A 17,656-nucleotide genomic window follows, 5' to 3' on the forward strand; every position below is an offset into this window, starting at 1 on the left:
GCCCGTGGTCCTGGGCGAAGCAAACAGGAAATCCTTCCGGCACACCTAGCACGCTGCTTCGAGGAACAAAGGCTGATCTGTGGTGAGATCTGTCTGCAGATGTAACATTGTTATTGATACAGAAAAAGCATTTGATAGGGTGAACTAGAACATTTTAAAAGTGGTTCTTGGTAAAAAAAAAAAAAAAAAAAACTGGATAATGGTTAATTTTCACACCCGGTTGGCGAGGATCAGGCTTACTAGCCTTTAATCTGAGTTTCATTTTTTTAGTGTGGGACCGGACAGGCTATGGCCCCTCTTGTCTGACCCTACTATTGAACCATCAACGATAACAATTTGATCCATACGAAATGAGTGGGATTCGGTTTTGGGATTCATCACCAAATGATTATCTACATGGACAACATCCTTTCACTTTCTGAACCAGAAGCTTCCATCCTCACAATAAGGGGAACACTGACAGAATGTGTATCTGGCTCTAATAAAGACAAATCTAACCCCCTGAACTTCTCTTTACCACAAGAGCAAGCTCAGGCCCTACAAGCATTGGCAGGGATCGGCTGGGCCCAAACCTTGATTAAATATTTGGAGGCAGTGGGATGATGCTGTGCTGCAAATTGTAATTTGTTCAAATCTTTGCTGATCTCTCCAAATGACAATCACTCCTTATTTTATGGATAGGTTGCTTTAACAAATTCCAGTCTCTACCAATGCCTATCCCTGCAGATGAACTTAAGGCAAAGTATTTTTAGGTTTATTCGGGCTGAGTCGCTAGAATTAATGAGATGATTCTCATGGCTCGCAGAGAAGCCGGATCTTAGCCTGCCCTGATTTCTTTACGCGTTACTATGCCGCATAGCAATAGAATTTCCAGTCCAAGAGACAGGGCAGAAGTGGCTGTTTAGGGATCAAGAACTAGTGGGAAGAACTTTGTGAGACATCCCTTGGATCTCGATGGACTTACGGTCAGGCATGGAAGAGAGGTCTCGCCACATTCCGATTTCCACAAACACCATTCCACTTCAATCCTGATTTCTCCCCTGTAGGGGATCAATTTGCAGCTTGGCAAAGGGGTTAGAGGCGTACAGTGAAAGGCATATGTAAAGCACCAAGTTAAATCATTCAAAAGGTGTAAATGAGATTTCTGGGCCACTGAGAGGGATATATTACAATACATATACAATACAAGGCACTGGAATTGCCACCTACACATCAAAAGAACTGTAGCGAGACCACCCTCCCCATTGAAGAAGAATATGAGGATATCTGAGGCTTCAGGGGGATACTATTCTGTCTGTTCTTTATTCTAGATAGACTGGGGGCAACAGCATTCCTAGATTTACCAAGAAAATTGAGAGAACAGGTCAAAGACATTTCAGAAAGAGAATGGTAGGGCCTCTGGCAGCGCATACCCAAGTGTTTAGAAATATATTGCATATGAAATCTTCCCACAAATTAATGTTTAATTGTTACCTCACATTACACCACCTTAGACATATATCGACAGCTGTAGCAACTGCGAGGCAGGCCAAACTTTGTGCATTTTGGTTTTTGGTGGGATTGTGCCTGTATACAAATATTTTGGTGAGACGTTTTTAGTGATGGTGCAAAAGTGCTCGGTGCCCTACTATGACAGACCCAGGAATCACACTCCTAGGCTTGTATGCCCCAGAGCGAGATTTAGGAGTACAATCCAGCTGTTACTACTACACCCCAGACGAGAGCTAGCAAAATACCTTATTTCAACGCCTCAGAAATGAACAGCAGTGTCCTAGAATAGAACATTTTAAAAGTGATTGTGGAGAAGTGTGGCTCAATGGTTAGAACGGCAGACCCTGATGCAGAGGTCTGGCCCGGGACCAGGGTTTAATTCCCGCCTCGCCGAGTCTTGGGCTCAATTTCCCCGGACCTGATAATTCTCGCCTCGGTGCCTAGTCTAATCATCGGTCTCACTCTGCAACTCTGGGCAATAGCTTGCTTAATCTCCACAACGGCCCCAACAGCGCTGGGGTGCCCAGGAGTGGACATTTCACAGGGAAAAAAGCCAGGAAGGGTTCCACAACGGTATGCGTTACAGCGCCAGGACACCCCAGTTGGGGTATTAGTGCGCTTTACAAGTACAAATTGCATTACATAGTTGATGCAATGGATTTACATATTTTGCCAAACCCTGGCTCTAAACGACTTGCACTACTAGGGTAAGCAGCTCGATAGAGTTTGGCGACTTTTGATCTACAACCTAGCAGATCTGGGCCAACGGGAGGAATTTCCACCGCGCTTCAGAGCGCTCACTCATTTAAGCTTCATGAAACTATAGGCGTCTGATGGTAGACAGATTCCTTTGTAGGGTAAGGGAAACTTATTACCTCATCAGGGCAACTGTAGTAAGCAGCAGGCATTCTACCCTGGTGGGGTTGAAGGGAATATTTTACTGGCTCTAACTAGACACCTTAATGCATGTGGTATGTAGATTTAGTAACGTGCATTGGAGATTGCTTTCAGCATGGTCAAGAGAGTATCTTGTTGTTGATATTGTTTTTTTTAAATTGATATCCTTATAAGGAGGATTCCTGTTTTAAAAACACAAATCAATGACATGACGAATGGCAGATATCTGGATTCTGTACGTTAAATATAATAATTGGGCTGGTGTCAGAATGTGGTCAACTTCTACCAATAAAGGATGTCAGTATGGTAGTACTGGGGGCTGGTGAATTAGCACTGCATCTGTTAGAGGCGTCATGTGTTATCATGGATGAAAGAGGGTGTTTGACTGTTTCATAGGGTCAAAGGAACCAGGGCAGCCTCACACAGTAGGAAGGGCACTCAGAGTTATAAGCAGAGTAACCTCTTACAGATGAGGGGTGGGTATGGACTGCTGGACTGAAGCAAGGATGCAGCATGAACATTGGGGTAGAAGGAGAATATATGCATTAGTCATTTGTTCTAATTTACGTACACATGTAAAAACGTTTGCTTGATATGAGTTGTATTATGAGTATTTTTGTATCATTCCAAATAATGCACTACTTGAAAAATAGCTGAAGAGTTTGTATGAATATATGTGTAGGTATTATTTTCGTTCAAAATTAGTGTAAAAAGATCTCAGCATGAGTGAGAGGATTTGGGGCCATATGAATGAAGGTACCGATTTGCGATTCTGAAATAGCGATTTTTAAGAAATCGCTATTCGGAATCGCAAATTGGTATGTATGTACAAATTCGCATTTATTTGGCGAATTTTAGTATTCCTTAATTGCGATTAGAAAATTGCGAATCGCAATTAAGGAATACTTTCCCATTCATTTCTATGGGCCAGTAGGCCCATAGGAATGAATGGGAAGGTATTCTCAATTTTGCGATTCGCAATTTGAAAATCGCAAATTGAGAATAATTTCAAAGGTGCAGGGGTGTCCAAAGGACACCCTGTTGCACCCCTGAAATATGCATGGGTGCACATGTGGCGCACATACATGCCCTAAGGGCATGTATGTGCGTCACATGGCACTTTGAAAAATGCTGAAATGTGCCATTTTCAAGGAATTCGCAACTTACCACCAACTAGAAATTGGTGGTTATTTGCGATTCCTTAAGGGCATTTTGCAATTTTTTTTGCTTCATACATTGCATTTAAGGAATCGCAAAATTTGCGATTCCTTAAATGCAATTGCAAATTAAGGAATCGCACATTTTGCGATTCCTTATTTTGCACCAGATTTTACTTTATACATAACATTTTGCAAATTCGCATTCGCAAAGGCCGAAATTCTGCGAATATCGGCCTTTGCGAATGTGAATTTGCTTCATACATATGGCCCTTGATGTTTAAGGAAATTGACGGATATCATATAAAGGGGTGGGAGGATTACCGAAACAAAGTGAATTGGTGATTGATGGACCAATTACTTTTTCTCTCCCAACTTGGATCTGGATACTACATTTCCATTTATCCCCAGGAGAGTATTTTATATTATATTTCAGAGTTTTTCTCCCAGACACTCAGGGGATACAGGGAGAACACCACACGTGTTGTTAGTTTAGATTGCATCTGTGTGGATGTTGGGGGTTTTGTGCCTTTTGGCAGTTTTAAGTGTACAAGTTGGAAACTTTTAATAACTTTTCCATACAAATGTTGATCTTGCCCATTTCCTATGCAGTGAAACTAAGGGGTTTCAACAATTGGTAGAACTTACAGATTAGTTATTACTGAACTGTACATGCTGAGTTACACAGCAGAACAAATGTACAAGTTATTGGACAACCCATCATTACTTAGTCAGAATGGTGCAGCAAATATAATCACAAAAGTGGACCAAATCGAGAAATTAAAGAGTATAAAAAAGAGACAGACAAAGTGCCATCTGAGACATTTCACTACATCCAAGTAAGACATGCTCTACAACGAGCCATCCCGAAGGGAACTGACCTCCCGGCTGACTCTCCTCTGGAGGACAGCCTGTTGGACGACTATCTATCAGAAAAAGCTATCTCTCTAACCTACTTGAAAATATTGAACACCTCCCTCGATACCCTGGAGAAAGTAAGGGCCAAGTGGGTGGAAGATCTTGGGGACTTGATGGAGGAGGAGGGGGTAAAGGCACTTGCGTCCCCTCCGGCAGGTGGCCATACGATCCAGATTTCGATTGATTACGTTAAAAAAATCCTTCATAGGACGACGTATTATACATGCACAACACTAGTCAAAATGGGCAGACTCAGGTCAACACATTGTCCCAGGAATTGTGGACAGGAAGGCACCTTTCTGCACCAGTGGTGGGACTGCCTATTGCTCCAGGTGTATTGAAGGAAGTATGTACCCCGCGTGGAGATACAGTGTGGGAAGCAGGTGGAGGCCTCGCCTCAATTGTGTTTATTGAACAGCTGGGCAACAACAAACTTAACAGCTGGGCAAACAATATGGGTGACACTAGGCCTACTAGTATCCAAGCGCAACATAGCACAGAAATGGAGGGCGGGGGTGGGACACACACTCCGAGATTTGGAAACAGACATGGACTGGTGTATGGAAGCGGAGAGGGCAGTATACGAGGGTAGAGGTTGCCCACATAAATGGACCATAATCTGGGGTGGCATGAACGAAAGCACAGGGATGCTTTGTCAGACAATTAGAAATCCCCCCAACAAAAGGGAAACTGAGGAAACAGAGGGAAACTGAGAAAGAGGGGGAGGTTGAACAACATTGTAGAATAAGGAGCGTTGAGAGTGATGGTCCTGATGAACATGTGATATGTAATTCAGATTGAACTACCCTGCTGTTATGTGTCTTTGTTCTCCTTTATTTATTTTTATTTATTTATTTATTTTCAATTAGAAGATATTCAAGACAAAAGAGACAGATACACTCCCAAGTATTACTAGAACACCTCAAAAAAATGAATATACCTTTGGGTTTCCAAGTTAAGTGTATACCAGTTATATTCACAGATGACAAAATGTACCTGACCGGCTTCAGTGGGTTGGGCACAAAGTGCTCAAGAGATTGGCTGACATTATCCATAGAGACTGCCTCAAGAAGAAATGAGGCAGAATAAAAAGAGATTGGGGAACTGGAAACAGCTATACTTGATGATATAACAATACGAGATAACAAAACTTTGATATAAAAAGTAAATAAACGGATTGAGGATTCCAAATCCCACACGACAAGACAGAAGGCAACCAATTTAAAAAAGAACATGAATATTAATAATGTTGAATACACTTACCCATATTTAAAGGATAACTTCTTTATCACCACCACTGATCCAGCTAACATTAACAAAAAATTCCAAGGAAGATTAAGAAGACTCTGGATTACTTTCTCGGATACATCATCAGAATCAGAAGAAGACAAAAAAAAACAATTGACACGACAAGGATCCATACAGCCTTATTTTGGAAGAGGAAACAGAGGCAATCAGGGCAGAGGGAGGGGAATCACCGCCCAACTGGAAAAACAAATTTCCTGACCACCAGACGACAGACCTACCAGATAGGAGTGAAGAAGATAACTTCATTTACAACCTTTCCAACTATGTCCTGTCAGAAAATGAAAAGTCCCTTCTTAGTAAGGGTTTATTCTTCATACCAACGAGCTCAAGAGATTAGATCAAAATCGGAGGAGAAATTTCGAGGTTTCTCAGAAAAATTTCGATTGAATATGTACTTTGAAGGCAAGGATAAAGCATGGACTTGCCCCATGTGAAATGACACATTGCTCGAGTTGCGTCTGTTTCCAGACACACTCCAGCAATGCTCCATTTTTGCATCAACAGATATGTCAGGATACCGCACATATCTGTCAATCCTTGCGACATGGTGCACCCTACATTAAATAATGTGCATCCATGGTATGACAAGGTGGGCGCACTGAAAAGTGTTGCATCGCTCTTTTACCGCAGCAATGCAACACTTTTCATAAATGAGACACTGTTTTTGTGACACTTTTAATGATTTTTACTGATGATTACTATTGAAGAGTGTATGGGAAGTTTGGGCCATTATTCCATTAAAGGCATATGTTCACAAGGTCACGCTATATATTTCACGCCTTGTTCCCATATGGTTGCACATTACCTACACATATGAATGCTGCTGGCATGGGTGAGCAGGCATATTCCAGGAATTTAGGGGCATATTATCAACAACTAGCGCTATTTATCGCTAAATAAGCGTAGCAACATTTTTTTTATCACCGCGCATCGCCGGATTTCATCGCAGAGATAACGTGCTATTAGCAACGTTTAACTCCAATGCGATAAAATACCCAGAGATAGCGGCGAAATGCGCTAATATCGCTGGGAATCCAGCAATATTCAGGCATTAACACCAATAAGGTCTTAGCCAGAACAGAATATCCACCTCCCATTGGACGAATTTTTTAATCGCTACGCCTGAGTTGATAATAGGCGATAGCGATGTTAGCGACTGCTTACAGTCGCTAACAGGTTGGGTACCCCCACTTTGCATGTCATTAGCGATAAATATCGCTGACATGCAAAGCGGGCCCCAAACCGCTCGCTATCACCTAAAAGCTGTCGCTAACTGATGTTAGCGACAGCTTGCTAATAGGGTGATGGAATTATCGCTGCTTTGCGGCCGAAAACGTACGCAAAAGCGGCGATAATTTCATTTCACCTGCCTTTGTAATATGCCCCTTAGTTATCATTCCACTACATTAGTGATTACATTTTCTCCTGAGAAGAGGTTTACTCTTATGATGGCGCACATGACTGAAAGACGGTACTTTTGCTTTTCCCTTTATCAGGACTTTAAAAAAATATATATGGTGCCCATTCTCCCCGCGACGTATTAACGCTGACTGTGCTGCGGAGCGCACTGCAGGAGAGTTAGCCATTGATACACGCGTCCCGACTCTTCTTGATCAAGAGACAGGTAGGAGAGGCACACACTGCATGGGGAAGCAGATTCTAATGTAGGAGAGCGCGCATCATGCGTCGGTTCCTGGGAGATCTCCACATTGAATGAAGTCACTAATGGAACTCTTATCTACCTGCACTAGGATGGTGTATGTGAATTTCTCAGTCTCATTGTTACTTCCATTCAGTTAACCCCTTCGATGCTTGTGACGGAACCATTCCGTCATGCCTCACGGTTGAGCTGCGCGGATGACGGAATGGTTCCGTCACCACCACTCCCGCGAATGGAATGTTCAGCACCGGGGGAGAATCGGCGCAGCAGGCAAGGTGTTAAGGAAGTATGGCGTTTCTGAAGCACTATGTATATATTTGTCCTTTCTAGTTCCCTGACAGTTGCAATTTTACTCTTGTATCCATTTGAGAGATTGTCATAATTTAACGTTTGTGAGTATAACCTGCCTCTATAGCCATGGGTAAGTGATCACAAGATAAGAAATTATTAAGGGAGCACTGCATGATATGCTAATATACACTCCATGGAAGAACATAGCATGGAGGTCCTTCAATTGCTGGTCACCCTCAGAGTTCATTCTTTCAATTTTCTAACGAGGAGTACTCTTACATTCTTCTACCCAACTTGCCTCCTTACACATTATATCTACCCTAGTTGTTCCCCCTTTTCCTGCATTAACCACATCGATTGTGCATACGTCTGTATGAATATATGTGTAGATATCATTTCCATAAAGAAATTATTGTCAGAAATCTCATCTCCACATGTGTTAGGACGGTGGTTCATAACCTGTAGTCTGAGGATCCCTGGGGTTCTCAAAGCCTTCTCAGGGTATCCGTGACTGCTTAGATATTTAAATAATATTAAGAGTAATAAGGTGTATATAAATAATGTCAAATTAAACTTTTAAGTTTGAAATTGGAGGCTAAAAATGTAGGTAGTATCCTCGGATGAATTTGTGGGAGCAGTGCAAATGCATCAGGCAGAATATAGTATGGACGATGAGTGGCCTAAATTAAAAAGCTCCAGTCTTCTCATTAAAATTAAAATTCCATTTTTTTATATTTGTTTGTGAATTAAATAAAATATGTCATCATTTGTGTATCTGATGAATGTCAGTTTCTGTATTTTTTGTGTATCATATTGTGGTACAAATCATTGTAAATGCTTAACCGGGGTTGACGCCTCCCAATAAGAATTTAGTGGGGGTCCCCGAGTTCCTGCAATGATGGTTAAGCTGCACTGTGTTGGAGGATTTAATGTTTAATGAAATTGATGGATATCATGCAAGAGGTGGGATAATAATTGAAACAAAGTGAATTGATGATTGAGGGGCTAATTACTTTTTCTCTTCCCCCTTTTGGATCTTGATACTACATTTCCATTCACCTCCCCGAGAGTATTGTATGTTCTATTTTGGACCAGAGCATTGAACGCTGTATGGTGAATCTGTTTTTGACCACCTAAACAGCCTGGTAAGGCGGGAGCTCAACATTACCCTGTTCCACGTGTCCAAGCCCACTGCTGTTTATGTGTAATGCGAAGGCTGCGGATCACCCAAGCACATGACTTGGTTGCTGGGTAGGTGGTCAGAGATGTAGAGGATGGAATTTAAGCGGTAAGCTACGGCTTCCTCCTTGGTGGAGACCCACTCATGTGACCTATATCTGGAATCCTTAGTAGATAAGTGTTAAGAGCACAAAAATGTGCACAGCGAGTGACCACATCCTGAGGACTTGGCTCACGGGGTGACCACATCCTGAGGACCTGGCTCGCGAGGGCTTGGTATACAGCCCTTCAACTGGTGGACTGATGGCTGTGGCTTGAGAAGACCATCAACAAGCTCTGTCAATGCTGCACATAGTTTCCAGAACAGAGTCTATGGCTGTGGTCTGGTGCTTCTATAAGCGTAAAGTAAGAGGGTAGCCACTTAAGTATGTAAAGAACATGGTCTCCCTGACAAAAAAATTAAATATGTTTGCACAACTTGACCGGTACAATGACACAAAGAGGAATTTTAGAAATGAACAGCACTATGATTGAAACGTACAAAAACACAACATAAGCCATATGTTTTGAGTGCAAGAAATGTGAAACTGCATAAAGGCACAATAAAGAGGCACCTGTATGGAAAGATATAAGAGGAAAGCTGCACAAAGTCATAACAAGGAAGCATCATTAGATATAGCTGTAAGAATTAATGTATATAAAAACACAACATTACCTATTTATTCTGACGATAATGAGAGTGAAAGTCTACGAAGACCCAAAGGGAAACCATATGTAGTAATGAATGAGGATAAAAACGAAACTGTACAGCAAAGAACAATCTGTGCTGGGAGTGAAACTGTACAGGGTCACAGCAAAGAAGCATCTGTGCTGACAGCAAAAAGAGTGAACCTGTACAAAGGACCAGCAAAGAACCATCTGTGCTGACAGCAATGAGGGTGAATCTGTACCAAGGCACAATAAAGAACCATATGTGCTGACAACAATGCGAGGGAAACAAAGAAACACCTGTGCTGACAGCAATGAGAGTGAAACTGTACAAAGGCACAGCAAAGAACCATCTGTGCTGACAACAATGAGAGTGAAACTGTACAAAGGCACAGCAAAGAACCATCTGTGCTGACAGCAATGAGAGTGAGACTGTACAAAGGCACAGCAAAGAACCATCTGTGCTGACAACAATGAGAGGGAAACAATGAAGCATCTGTGCTGACAGCAACGAGATGGAAACTGTACAGAGGCACAGCAAAGAACCATCTGTGCTGACAACAATGAGAGGGAAACAAAGAAGCATCTGTGTTGACAGCAACGAGATGGAAACTGTACAGAAGCACAGCAAACAACCATCTGTGCTGACAACAATGAGAAGGAAACAAAGAAGCATCTGTGCTGACAGCAATGAGAGGGAAACAAAGAAGCATATGTACTGACAGCAATGAGAGTTAAACTGTACAGGGGCACAGCAAACAAGCATATGTGCTGACAGCAATGAGAGGGAAACTGTACAAAGGCACAGCAAAGAACCATATGTGCTGACAGCAATGAGAGTGAAACTGTTCAAAGGCACAGCAAAGAACCATCTGTTCTGACAGCAATCAGAGTGAAACTGTACAAAGGCACAGCAAAGAACCATCTGTGCTGACAACAATGAGAGTGAAACTGTACAAAGGCACAGCAAAGAACCATCTGTGCTGACAGCAATGAGAGTGAAACTGTACAAAGGCACAGCAAAGAACCATCTGTGCTGACAACAATGAGAGGGAAACAATGAAGCATCTGTGCTGACAGCAACGAGATGGGAACTGTACAGACGCACAGCAAAGAACCATCTGTGCTGACAACAATGAGAGGGAAACAAAGAAGCATCTGTGCTGACAGCAACGAGATGGAAACTGTACAGAAGCACAGCTAAGAACCATCTGTGCTGACAACAATGAGAAGGAAACAAAGAAGCATCTGTGCTGACAGCAATGAGAGGGAAACAAAGAAGCATATGTACTGACAGCAATGAGAGTTAAACTGTACAGGGGCACAGCAAACAAGCATATGTGCTGACATCAATGAGAGGGAAACTGTACAAAGGCACAGCAAAGAACCATCTGTGCTGACAGCAATGAGAGTAAAACTGTTCAAAGGCGCAGCAAAGAACCATCTGTGCTGACAGCAATGAGAGTGAAACTGTACAGGGGTACAGCAAAGAACCATGGGGCAGATTTACAAGCCCCTTGCGCCTCCTTGCACCCCCATTGCGCCAATTTACAACGTGAGCATCTAGGGGAATTTGTCACGTTGTAAAACCCTGCATCACATTATACTTGCGCCAGGTATAATGTATGCAGTGAAGGCGTTCCCACGCAAAACACCATGTAGAACTGACGCAGTGAAATGTAAAACATTTCACTGCGTCACTCTACGCCACACGTACTCGTAGTACAACCCGGCAAGCCTTCCCTGGCGGCCTGCGGACCTTTCAGACATCATACCTGTGTTATTTACATTTTCTTTAAAGTGCGTCAGCAGACATTACAGGTTGCAGCAGGCCAGCCCGACTCTCAGAGACTCTGCTCTGTGGCGGCCTGGCAATTCCAGTGATTGTCAGAGTGGAGCTTCAGGGGCGCTGAGAAGAGGTGAAATAAAACAACGCTTTATTAACATGTAAATGGTCTTTTAAAGACCTGTGAAGTACTCGGGTGCGGCTGTGTGTGGGCACGCGCCGGGAAGCTGTCTCAGCCCTGGCTGCCACACATGTAGGGTGAGGTGACAGAGGGAGGGAGACAGAGGGAGAGGGAGAGAGGGAGGCAGTCAGGGGTAGACAGAGGAAGGGAGACAGAGGGAGGGAGACAGAGTCAGGGAGACAGAGGGAGGGAGGGAGAGGGAGGAAGACAGAGAGATGGAGGGAGACAGAGGGTGACAGAGGAAGGGAGGCAGAGGGTGACGGAGGGAGGGAGAGGGAGGGAGACAGAGGTTGACAGAGGGAGGGAGACAAAGAGAGGGAGACAGAGGGAGGCAATCAGGGGAGACAGCGGGAGGGAGACAGTGGGAGGGAGACAGAGTCTGGGAGACAGAGGGAGGGAGGGAGGGAGGGAGAGGGAGGGAGAGAGAGGGAGACAGAGAGATGGAGGGAGACAGAGGGTGACAGAGGAAGAGAGGCAGAGGGTGACGGAGGGAGGGAGAGGGAGGGAGACAGAGCGTGACAGAGGGAGGGAGAGGAAGGGAGACAGAGAGATAGAGAGACAGAGAGAGAAAGACCGAGAGAGAGAGAGGGAGGCAGCAAGGGAGGGAGACAGAGGGAGAGAGACAGAGGGAGGGAGACGGAGGGAGGGAGGGAGAGGGAGGGAGACAGAGGGAGGGAGGGCAACAGACGGAGGGAGACTGAGGGAGGGAGGCAGAGTGAGGGAGAGAGAGGGAGGCAGAGTGAGGGAGAGGGAGGGAGACAGAGGGAGGGAGACGGAGGGTGACAGAGGGAGGGAGAGGAAGAGAGACAGAAAGAGAGAGACAGAGAGATGGAGGCAGAGAGGGAGGGAGACAGAGGGAGGAAGGGGGATGGAGGGAGAGGGAAAGAGGGAGACAGATGGAGGGAGACAGAGGGAGGGAGGGAGACAGAGGGTGACAGAGGGAGGGAGACAGAGGGTAACAGAGGGAGGGAGAGGAAGGGAGAGAGAGAGAGACAGAGAGGGGAACAGAGAGAGACAGAGGGAGGGGGAGAGGGAGGGAGGGAGAGGGAGACAGAGGAAGGGAGGCAGATGGAGAAAGACAGAGGAAGGGAGACAGCGGGAGAGAGAAAGGGAGGGAGACAGAGGGAGGGAGGGAGACAGACAGAGGGAGACAGAGAAAAAGGGAGACCGAAAGAGAGGGAGACAGAGAGAGAGGGAGACAGAGAGGAAGAGAGACAGAGAGAGGGAGACCAGAGAGAGGGAGACAGAGAGAGGGAGACAGAGAGAGGGAGAGAGAGAGAGAGAGGGAGACAGAGGGAAGGAGCGAGATAGAGAGACAGAGAGAGAGAGATATGTGTGTACGCCCTATGTGGTGGGTCAGTGGACAAAGGCGTCTGCTGCAGGGACCTGTGTTCAGCCTCGTGGTCACTGTTTTTTTTCTTCTTTAGCCCCACCCCCTCCCCCTCTGACCCCGCCCACACCGGTGCGGCCCTCGGCCACAAAGCACACTGCAAAATTGGCCCCCGATTTAAGGTTTGTGAGTACCCATGCGCTACGCCTTCACTGAGTCAAAATCCCAAAGCCTGCTCATGCCAGGCGCAAGGAGTGACGCAGGGCTTTTTGAATGGGATTCACCTATCTATTGTGGCTCAGTTCTGGAGTTGTGTCACTTTCATGAGCAACACCAGCACTGCGTCACTTTGGGGCCAACAGATATGTCAGAATTTCTGATGCATCTGTTAATCCTTGCTCCATGGAGCACTGTATTGTAAATACAGCGCATTCATGGTGGTGCAAGGACATTCAGCACTTGTGCAAGGAAACGAACGCATCTATGCAGATGCGTCAGTTCCTTGTAAATCTGCCCCCATCTGTGCTGACAGCAAAGAGAGTGAATCTGTACAGAGGCACAGCAAAGAACCATCTGTGATGAGAGTGAAACGGTACCGGGGCATAGTAAAGAACCATCTGTGCTGAGAGTGAAACTGTACCGGGGCACAGTAAAGAACCATCTGTACTGGCAGCAAGAAGAGTGAATCTGTACAAAGTCACAGTAAAGAAGCATCTGTACTGAGCAACAAGAGTGCAAATGTACAGAGGCACAGCAAAGAACCATCTGTGCTGGTAGTGAAACTGTACACGGCACAGAATCATCTGTATTGGCAGCAATGAGAGTGAATCTGTACAAAGGCACAGCAAAGAAACATCTTTGCTGACAGCAATGAGGGTGAATCCCTGCAATGGCACAGCAAAGAAGCCTATGTGCTGACAGCAATGAGAGGGAAACTGTACAGGGCACAGCAAAGAACCATCTGTACTGGCAGCAACGAAAGTGAATCTGTACGAAGGCACAGCTAAGAAACATTTGTGCTGATATCAATTAGAGTGAAACTGTACAGAGGCACAGCAAAGGACCATCAGTGCTGACAGCAATGAGAGGGAAACTGAGTTGATTTGATTTGAGAGGGAAACTGTACAGGGGCACAGCAAAGAACCATCTGTACAGAAAGCAAACAAAAGTGAATCTGTACAAAGGCACAGCAAAGAAGCATCTGTACCGCCAGCAACAAGAATGAATCTGTACAAAGGCACAGCAAAGAAGCATCTTACTAAGCAACTAGAGTGCAAATGTACAGAGGCACAGCAAAGAACCATCTGTGCTGGGAGTGAAACTGTCAGGCACAGAACCATCTGTATTGGCAGCAACGAGAGTGAATCTGTGCAGAGACACAGCAAAGAACCATCTGTGCTGGGAGTGAAACTGTACGGGCACAGAACCATCTGTATTGGCAGCAACGAGAGTGAATCTGTGCAGAGGCACAGCAAAGAAACAACTTTGCTGACAGCAATGAGGGTGAAACTGTGCAATGGCCCAGCAAAGAAGCATTTGTGCCAATATCAATTAGAGTGAAACTGTACAGAGGCACCCAAAGAAGCATCTGTGCTGACAGCAATGAGAGGGAAACTGTACAGGGGTACAGCAAAGAACTATCCGTGCTGACAGCAATGAGAGTGGAACTGTACACTGTACAGGGCACAGCAAAGAAGCATCTGCGCTTACAGCAACGAGAGTGAAACTGTACAAAGGCACAGCAAAGAACCATCTGTGCTGACAACAATGAGAGGGAAACAAAGAAGCATATGTGCTGACAGCAATCAGAGTGAAACTGTACAGGGGCACAGCAAAGAACCATCTGTGCTGACAGAAATTAGAGTAAAACTGTACAGGGGCAAAGCAAAGAACCATCTGTGCTGACAGCAATGAGAGTGAAACTGTACAAAGGACCAGCAAATAACCATTTGTGCTGAGAGCAATGAGAGTGAAACTGTATAGGGGCACAGTAAAGAAGCATCTGAGCTTACAGCAACGAGAGTGAAACTGTACAAAGGCACAGCAAAGAACCATCTGTGCTGACAACAATGAGAGGGAAACAAATAAGCATATGTGCTGACAGCAATGAGAGTGAAACTGTACAGGGGCACAGCAAAGAACCATCTGTGCTGACAGAAATCAGAGTAAAGCTGTACAGGGGCACAGCAAAGAACCATCTGTGCTGACAGCAATGAGAGTGAAACTACAAAGGACCAGCAAATAACCATTTGTGCTGACAGCAATGAGGGTGAAACTGTACAGGGGCACAGCAAAGAAGCATCTGAGTTTACAGCATCGAGAGTGAAACTGTACAAAGGCACAGCAAAGAACCATCTGTGCAGACAACAATGAGAGGAAAACAAAGAAGCATATGTGCTGACAGCAATTAGAGTGAAACTGTACAACGGACCAGCAAAGAACCATCTGTGCTGACTGCAATGAGAGTGAAACTGTACAGGGGCACAGCAAAGAACCATCTGTGCTGACAGCAATGAGAGTGAAACTGTACAGGGGCACAGCAAAGAAGCATCTGTGCTGACAGAAATGAGAATGATACTGTACAAAGGACCAGCATACAACCATCTGTGCTGACAGCAATGAGAGTGAAACTGTACAGGGGCACATCAAAGAAGCATCTGAGCTTACAGCAACAAGAGTGAAACTGTACAAAGGCACAGCAAAGAACCATCTGTGCTGACAACAATGAGAGGGAAACAAAGAACCATCTGTGCTGACAGCAATGAGAGTGAAACTGTACAGGGGCACAGCAAAGAAGCATCTGTGCTGACAGAAATGAGAATGATACTGTACAAAGGACCAGCATACAACCATCTGTGCTGACAGCAACGAGAGTGAATCTGTGCAGAGGCACAGCAAAGAAACAACTTTGCTGACAGCAATGAGGGTGAAACTGTGCAATGGCCCAGCAAAGAAGCATTTGTGCCAATATCAATTAGAGTGAAACTGTACAGAGGCACCCAAAGAAGCATCTGTGCTGACAGCAATGAGAGGGAAACTGTACAGGGGTACAGCAAAGAACTATCCGTGCTGACAGCAATGAGAGTGGAACTGTGCACTGTACAGGGCACAGCAAAGAAGCATCTGCGCTTACAGCAACGAGAGTGAAACTGTACAAAGGCACAGCAAAGAACCATCTGTGCTGACAACAATGAGAGGGAAACAAAGAAGCATATGTGCTGACAGCAATCAGAGTGAAACTGTACAGGGGCACAGCAAAGAACCATCTGTGCTGACAGAAATTAGAGTAAAACTGTACAGGGGCAAAGCAAAGAACCATCTGTGCTGACAGCAATGAGAGTGAAACTGTACAAAGGACCAGCAAATAACCATTTGTGCTGAGAGCAATGAGAGTGAAACTGTATAGGGGCACAGTAAAGAAGCATCTGAGCTTACAGCAACGAGAGTGAAACTGTACAAAGGCACAGCAAAGAACCATCTGTGCTGACAACAATGAGAGGGAAACAAATAAGCATATGTGCTGACAGCAATGAGAGTGAAACTGTACAGGGGCACAGCAAAGAACCATCTGTGCTGACAGAAATCAGAGTAAAGCTGTACAGGGGCACAGCAAAGAACCATCTGTGCTGACAGCAATGAGAGTGAAACTACAAAGGACCAGCAAATAACCATTTGTGCTGACAGCAATGAGGGTGAAACTGTACAGGGGCACAGCAAAGAAGCATCTGAGTTTACAGCATCGAGAGTGAAACTGTACAAAGGCACAGCAAAGAACCATCTGTGCAGACAACAATGAGAGGAAAACAAAGAAGCATATGTGCTGACAGCAATTAGAGTGAAACTGTACAACGGACCAGCAAAGAACCATCTGTGCTGACTGCAATGAGAGTGAAACTGTACAGGGGCACAGCAAAGAACCATCTGTGCTGACAGCAATGAGAGTGAAACTGTACAGGGGCACAGCAAAGAAGCATCTGTGCTGACAGAAATGAGAATGATACTGTACAAAGGACCAGCATACAACCATCTGTGCTGACAGCAATGAGAGTGAAACTGTACAGGGGCACATCAAAGAAGCATCTGAGCTTACAGCAACAAGAGTGAAACTGTACAAAGGCACAGCAAAGAACCATCTGTGCTGACAACAATGAGAGGGAAACAAAGAAGCATATTTGCTGACAGCAATGCGAGTGAAACTGTACAAAGGACCAGCAAAGAACCATCTGTACTGACAGCATCGAGAGTGAAACTGTACAGGGGCACATGAAAGAAGCATCTCTGCTGACAGCAATAAGAGTGAAACTGTACAGGGGGATGGCAAAGAAGCATCTGTGCTGACAGCAATGAGAGTGAAACTGTACAAAGGCACAGCAAAGAACTATCCGTACTGACAGCAATGAGAGTGAATCTGTACAAAGGCACAGCAAAGAATCATCTGTGCTGACAACAATGAGAGGGAAACAAAGAAGCATCTGTGCTGACAGCAACGAGAGTGAAACTGTACAGAGGCACAGCAAAGAACCATCTGTGCTGACAACAATGAGAGGGAAACAAAGAAGCATATGTGCTGACAGCAATGAGAGTGAAACTGTACAAAGGCACAGCAAAGAACCATCTGTGCTGACAGCAATGAGAGTGAAACTGTACAGGGGCACAGCAAAGAAGCATATGTGCTGACAGCAATGAGAGTGAAACTGTACAGGGGCACAGCAAAGGAGCATCTGTGCTGACAGCAATGAGATGAAACTGT

Source organism: Lissotriton helveticus, chromosome 6 (assembly GCF_964261635.1).
Source record: "Lissotriton helveticus chromosome 6, aLisHel1.1, whole genome shotgun sequence".
NCBI classification, from domain to species: Eukaryota; Metazoa; Chordata; class Amphibia; order Caudata; family Salamandridae; genus Lissotriton; species Lissotriton helveticus.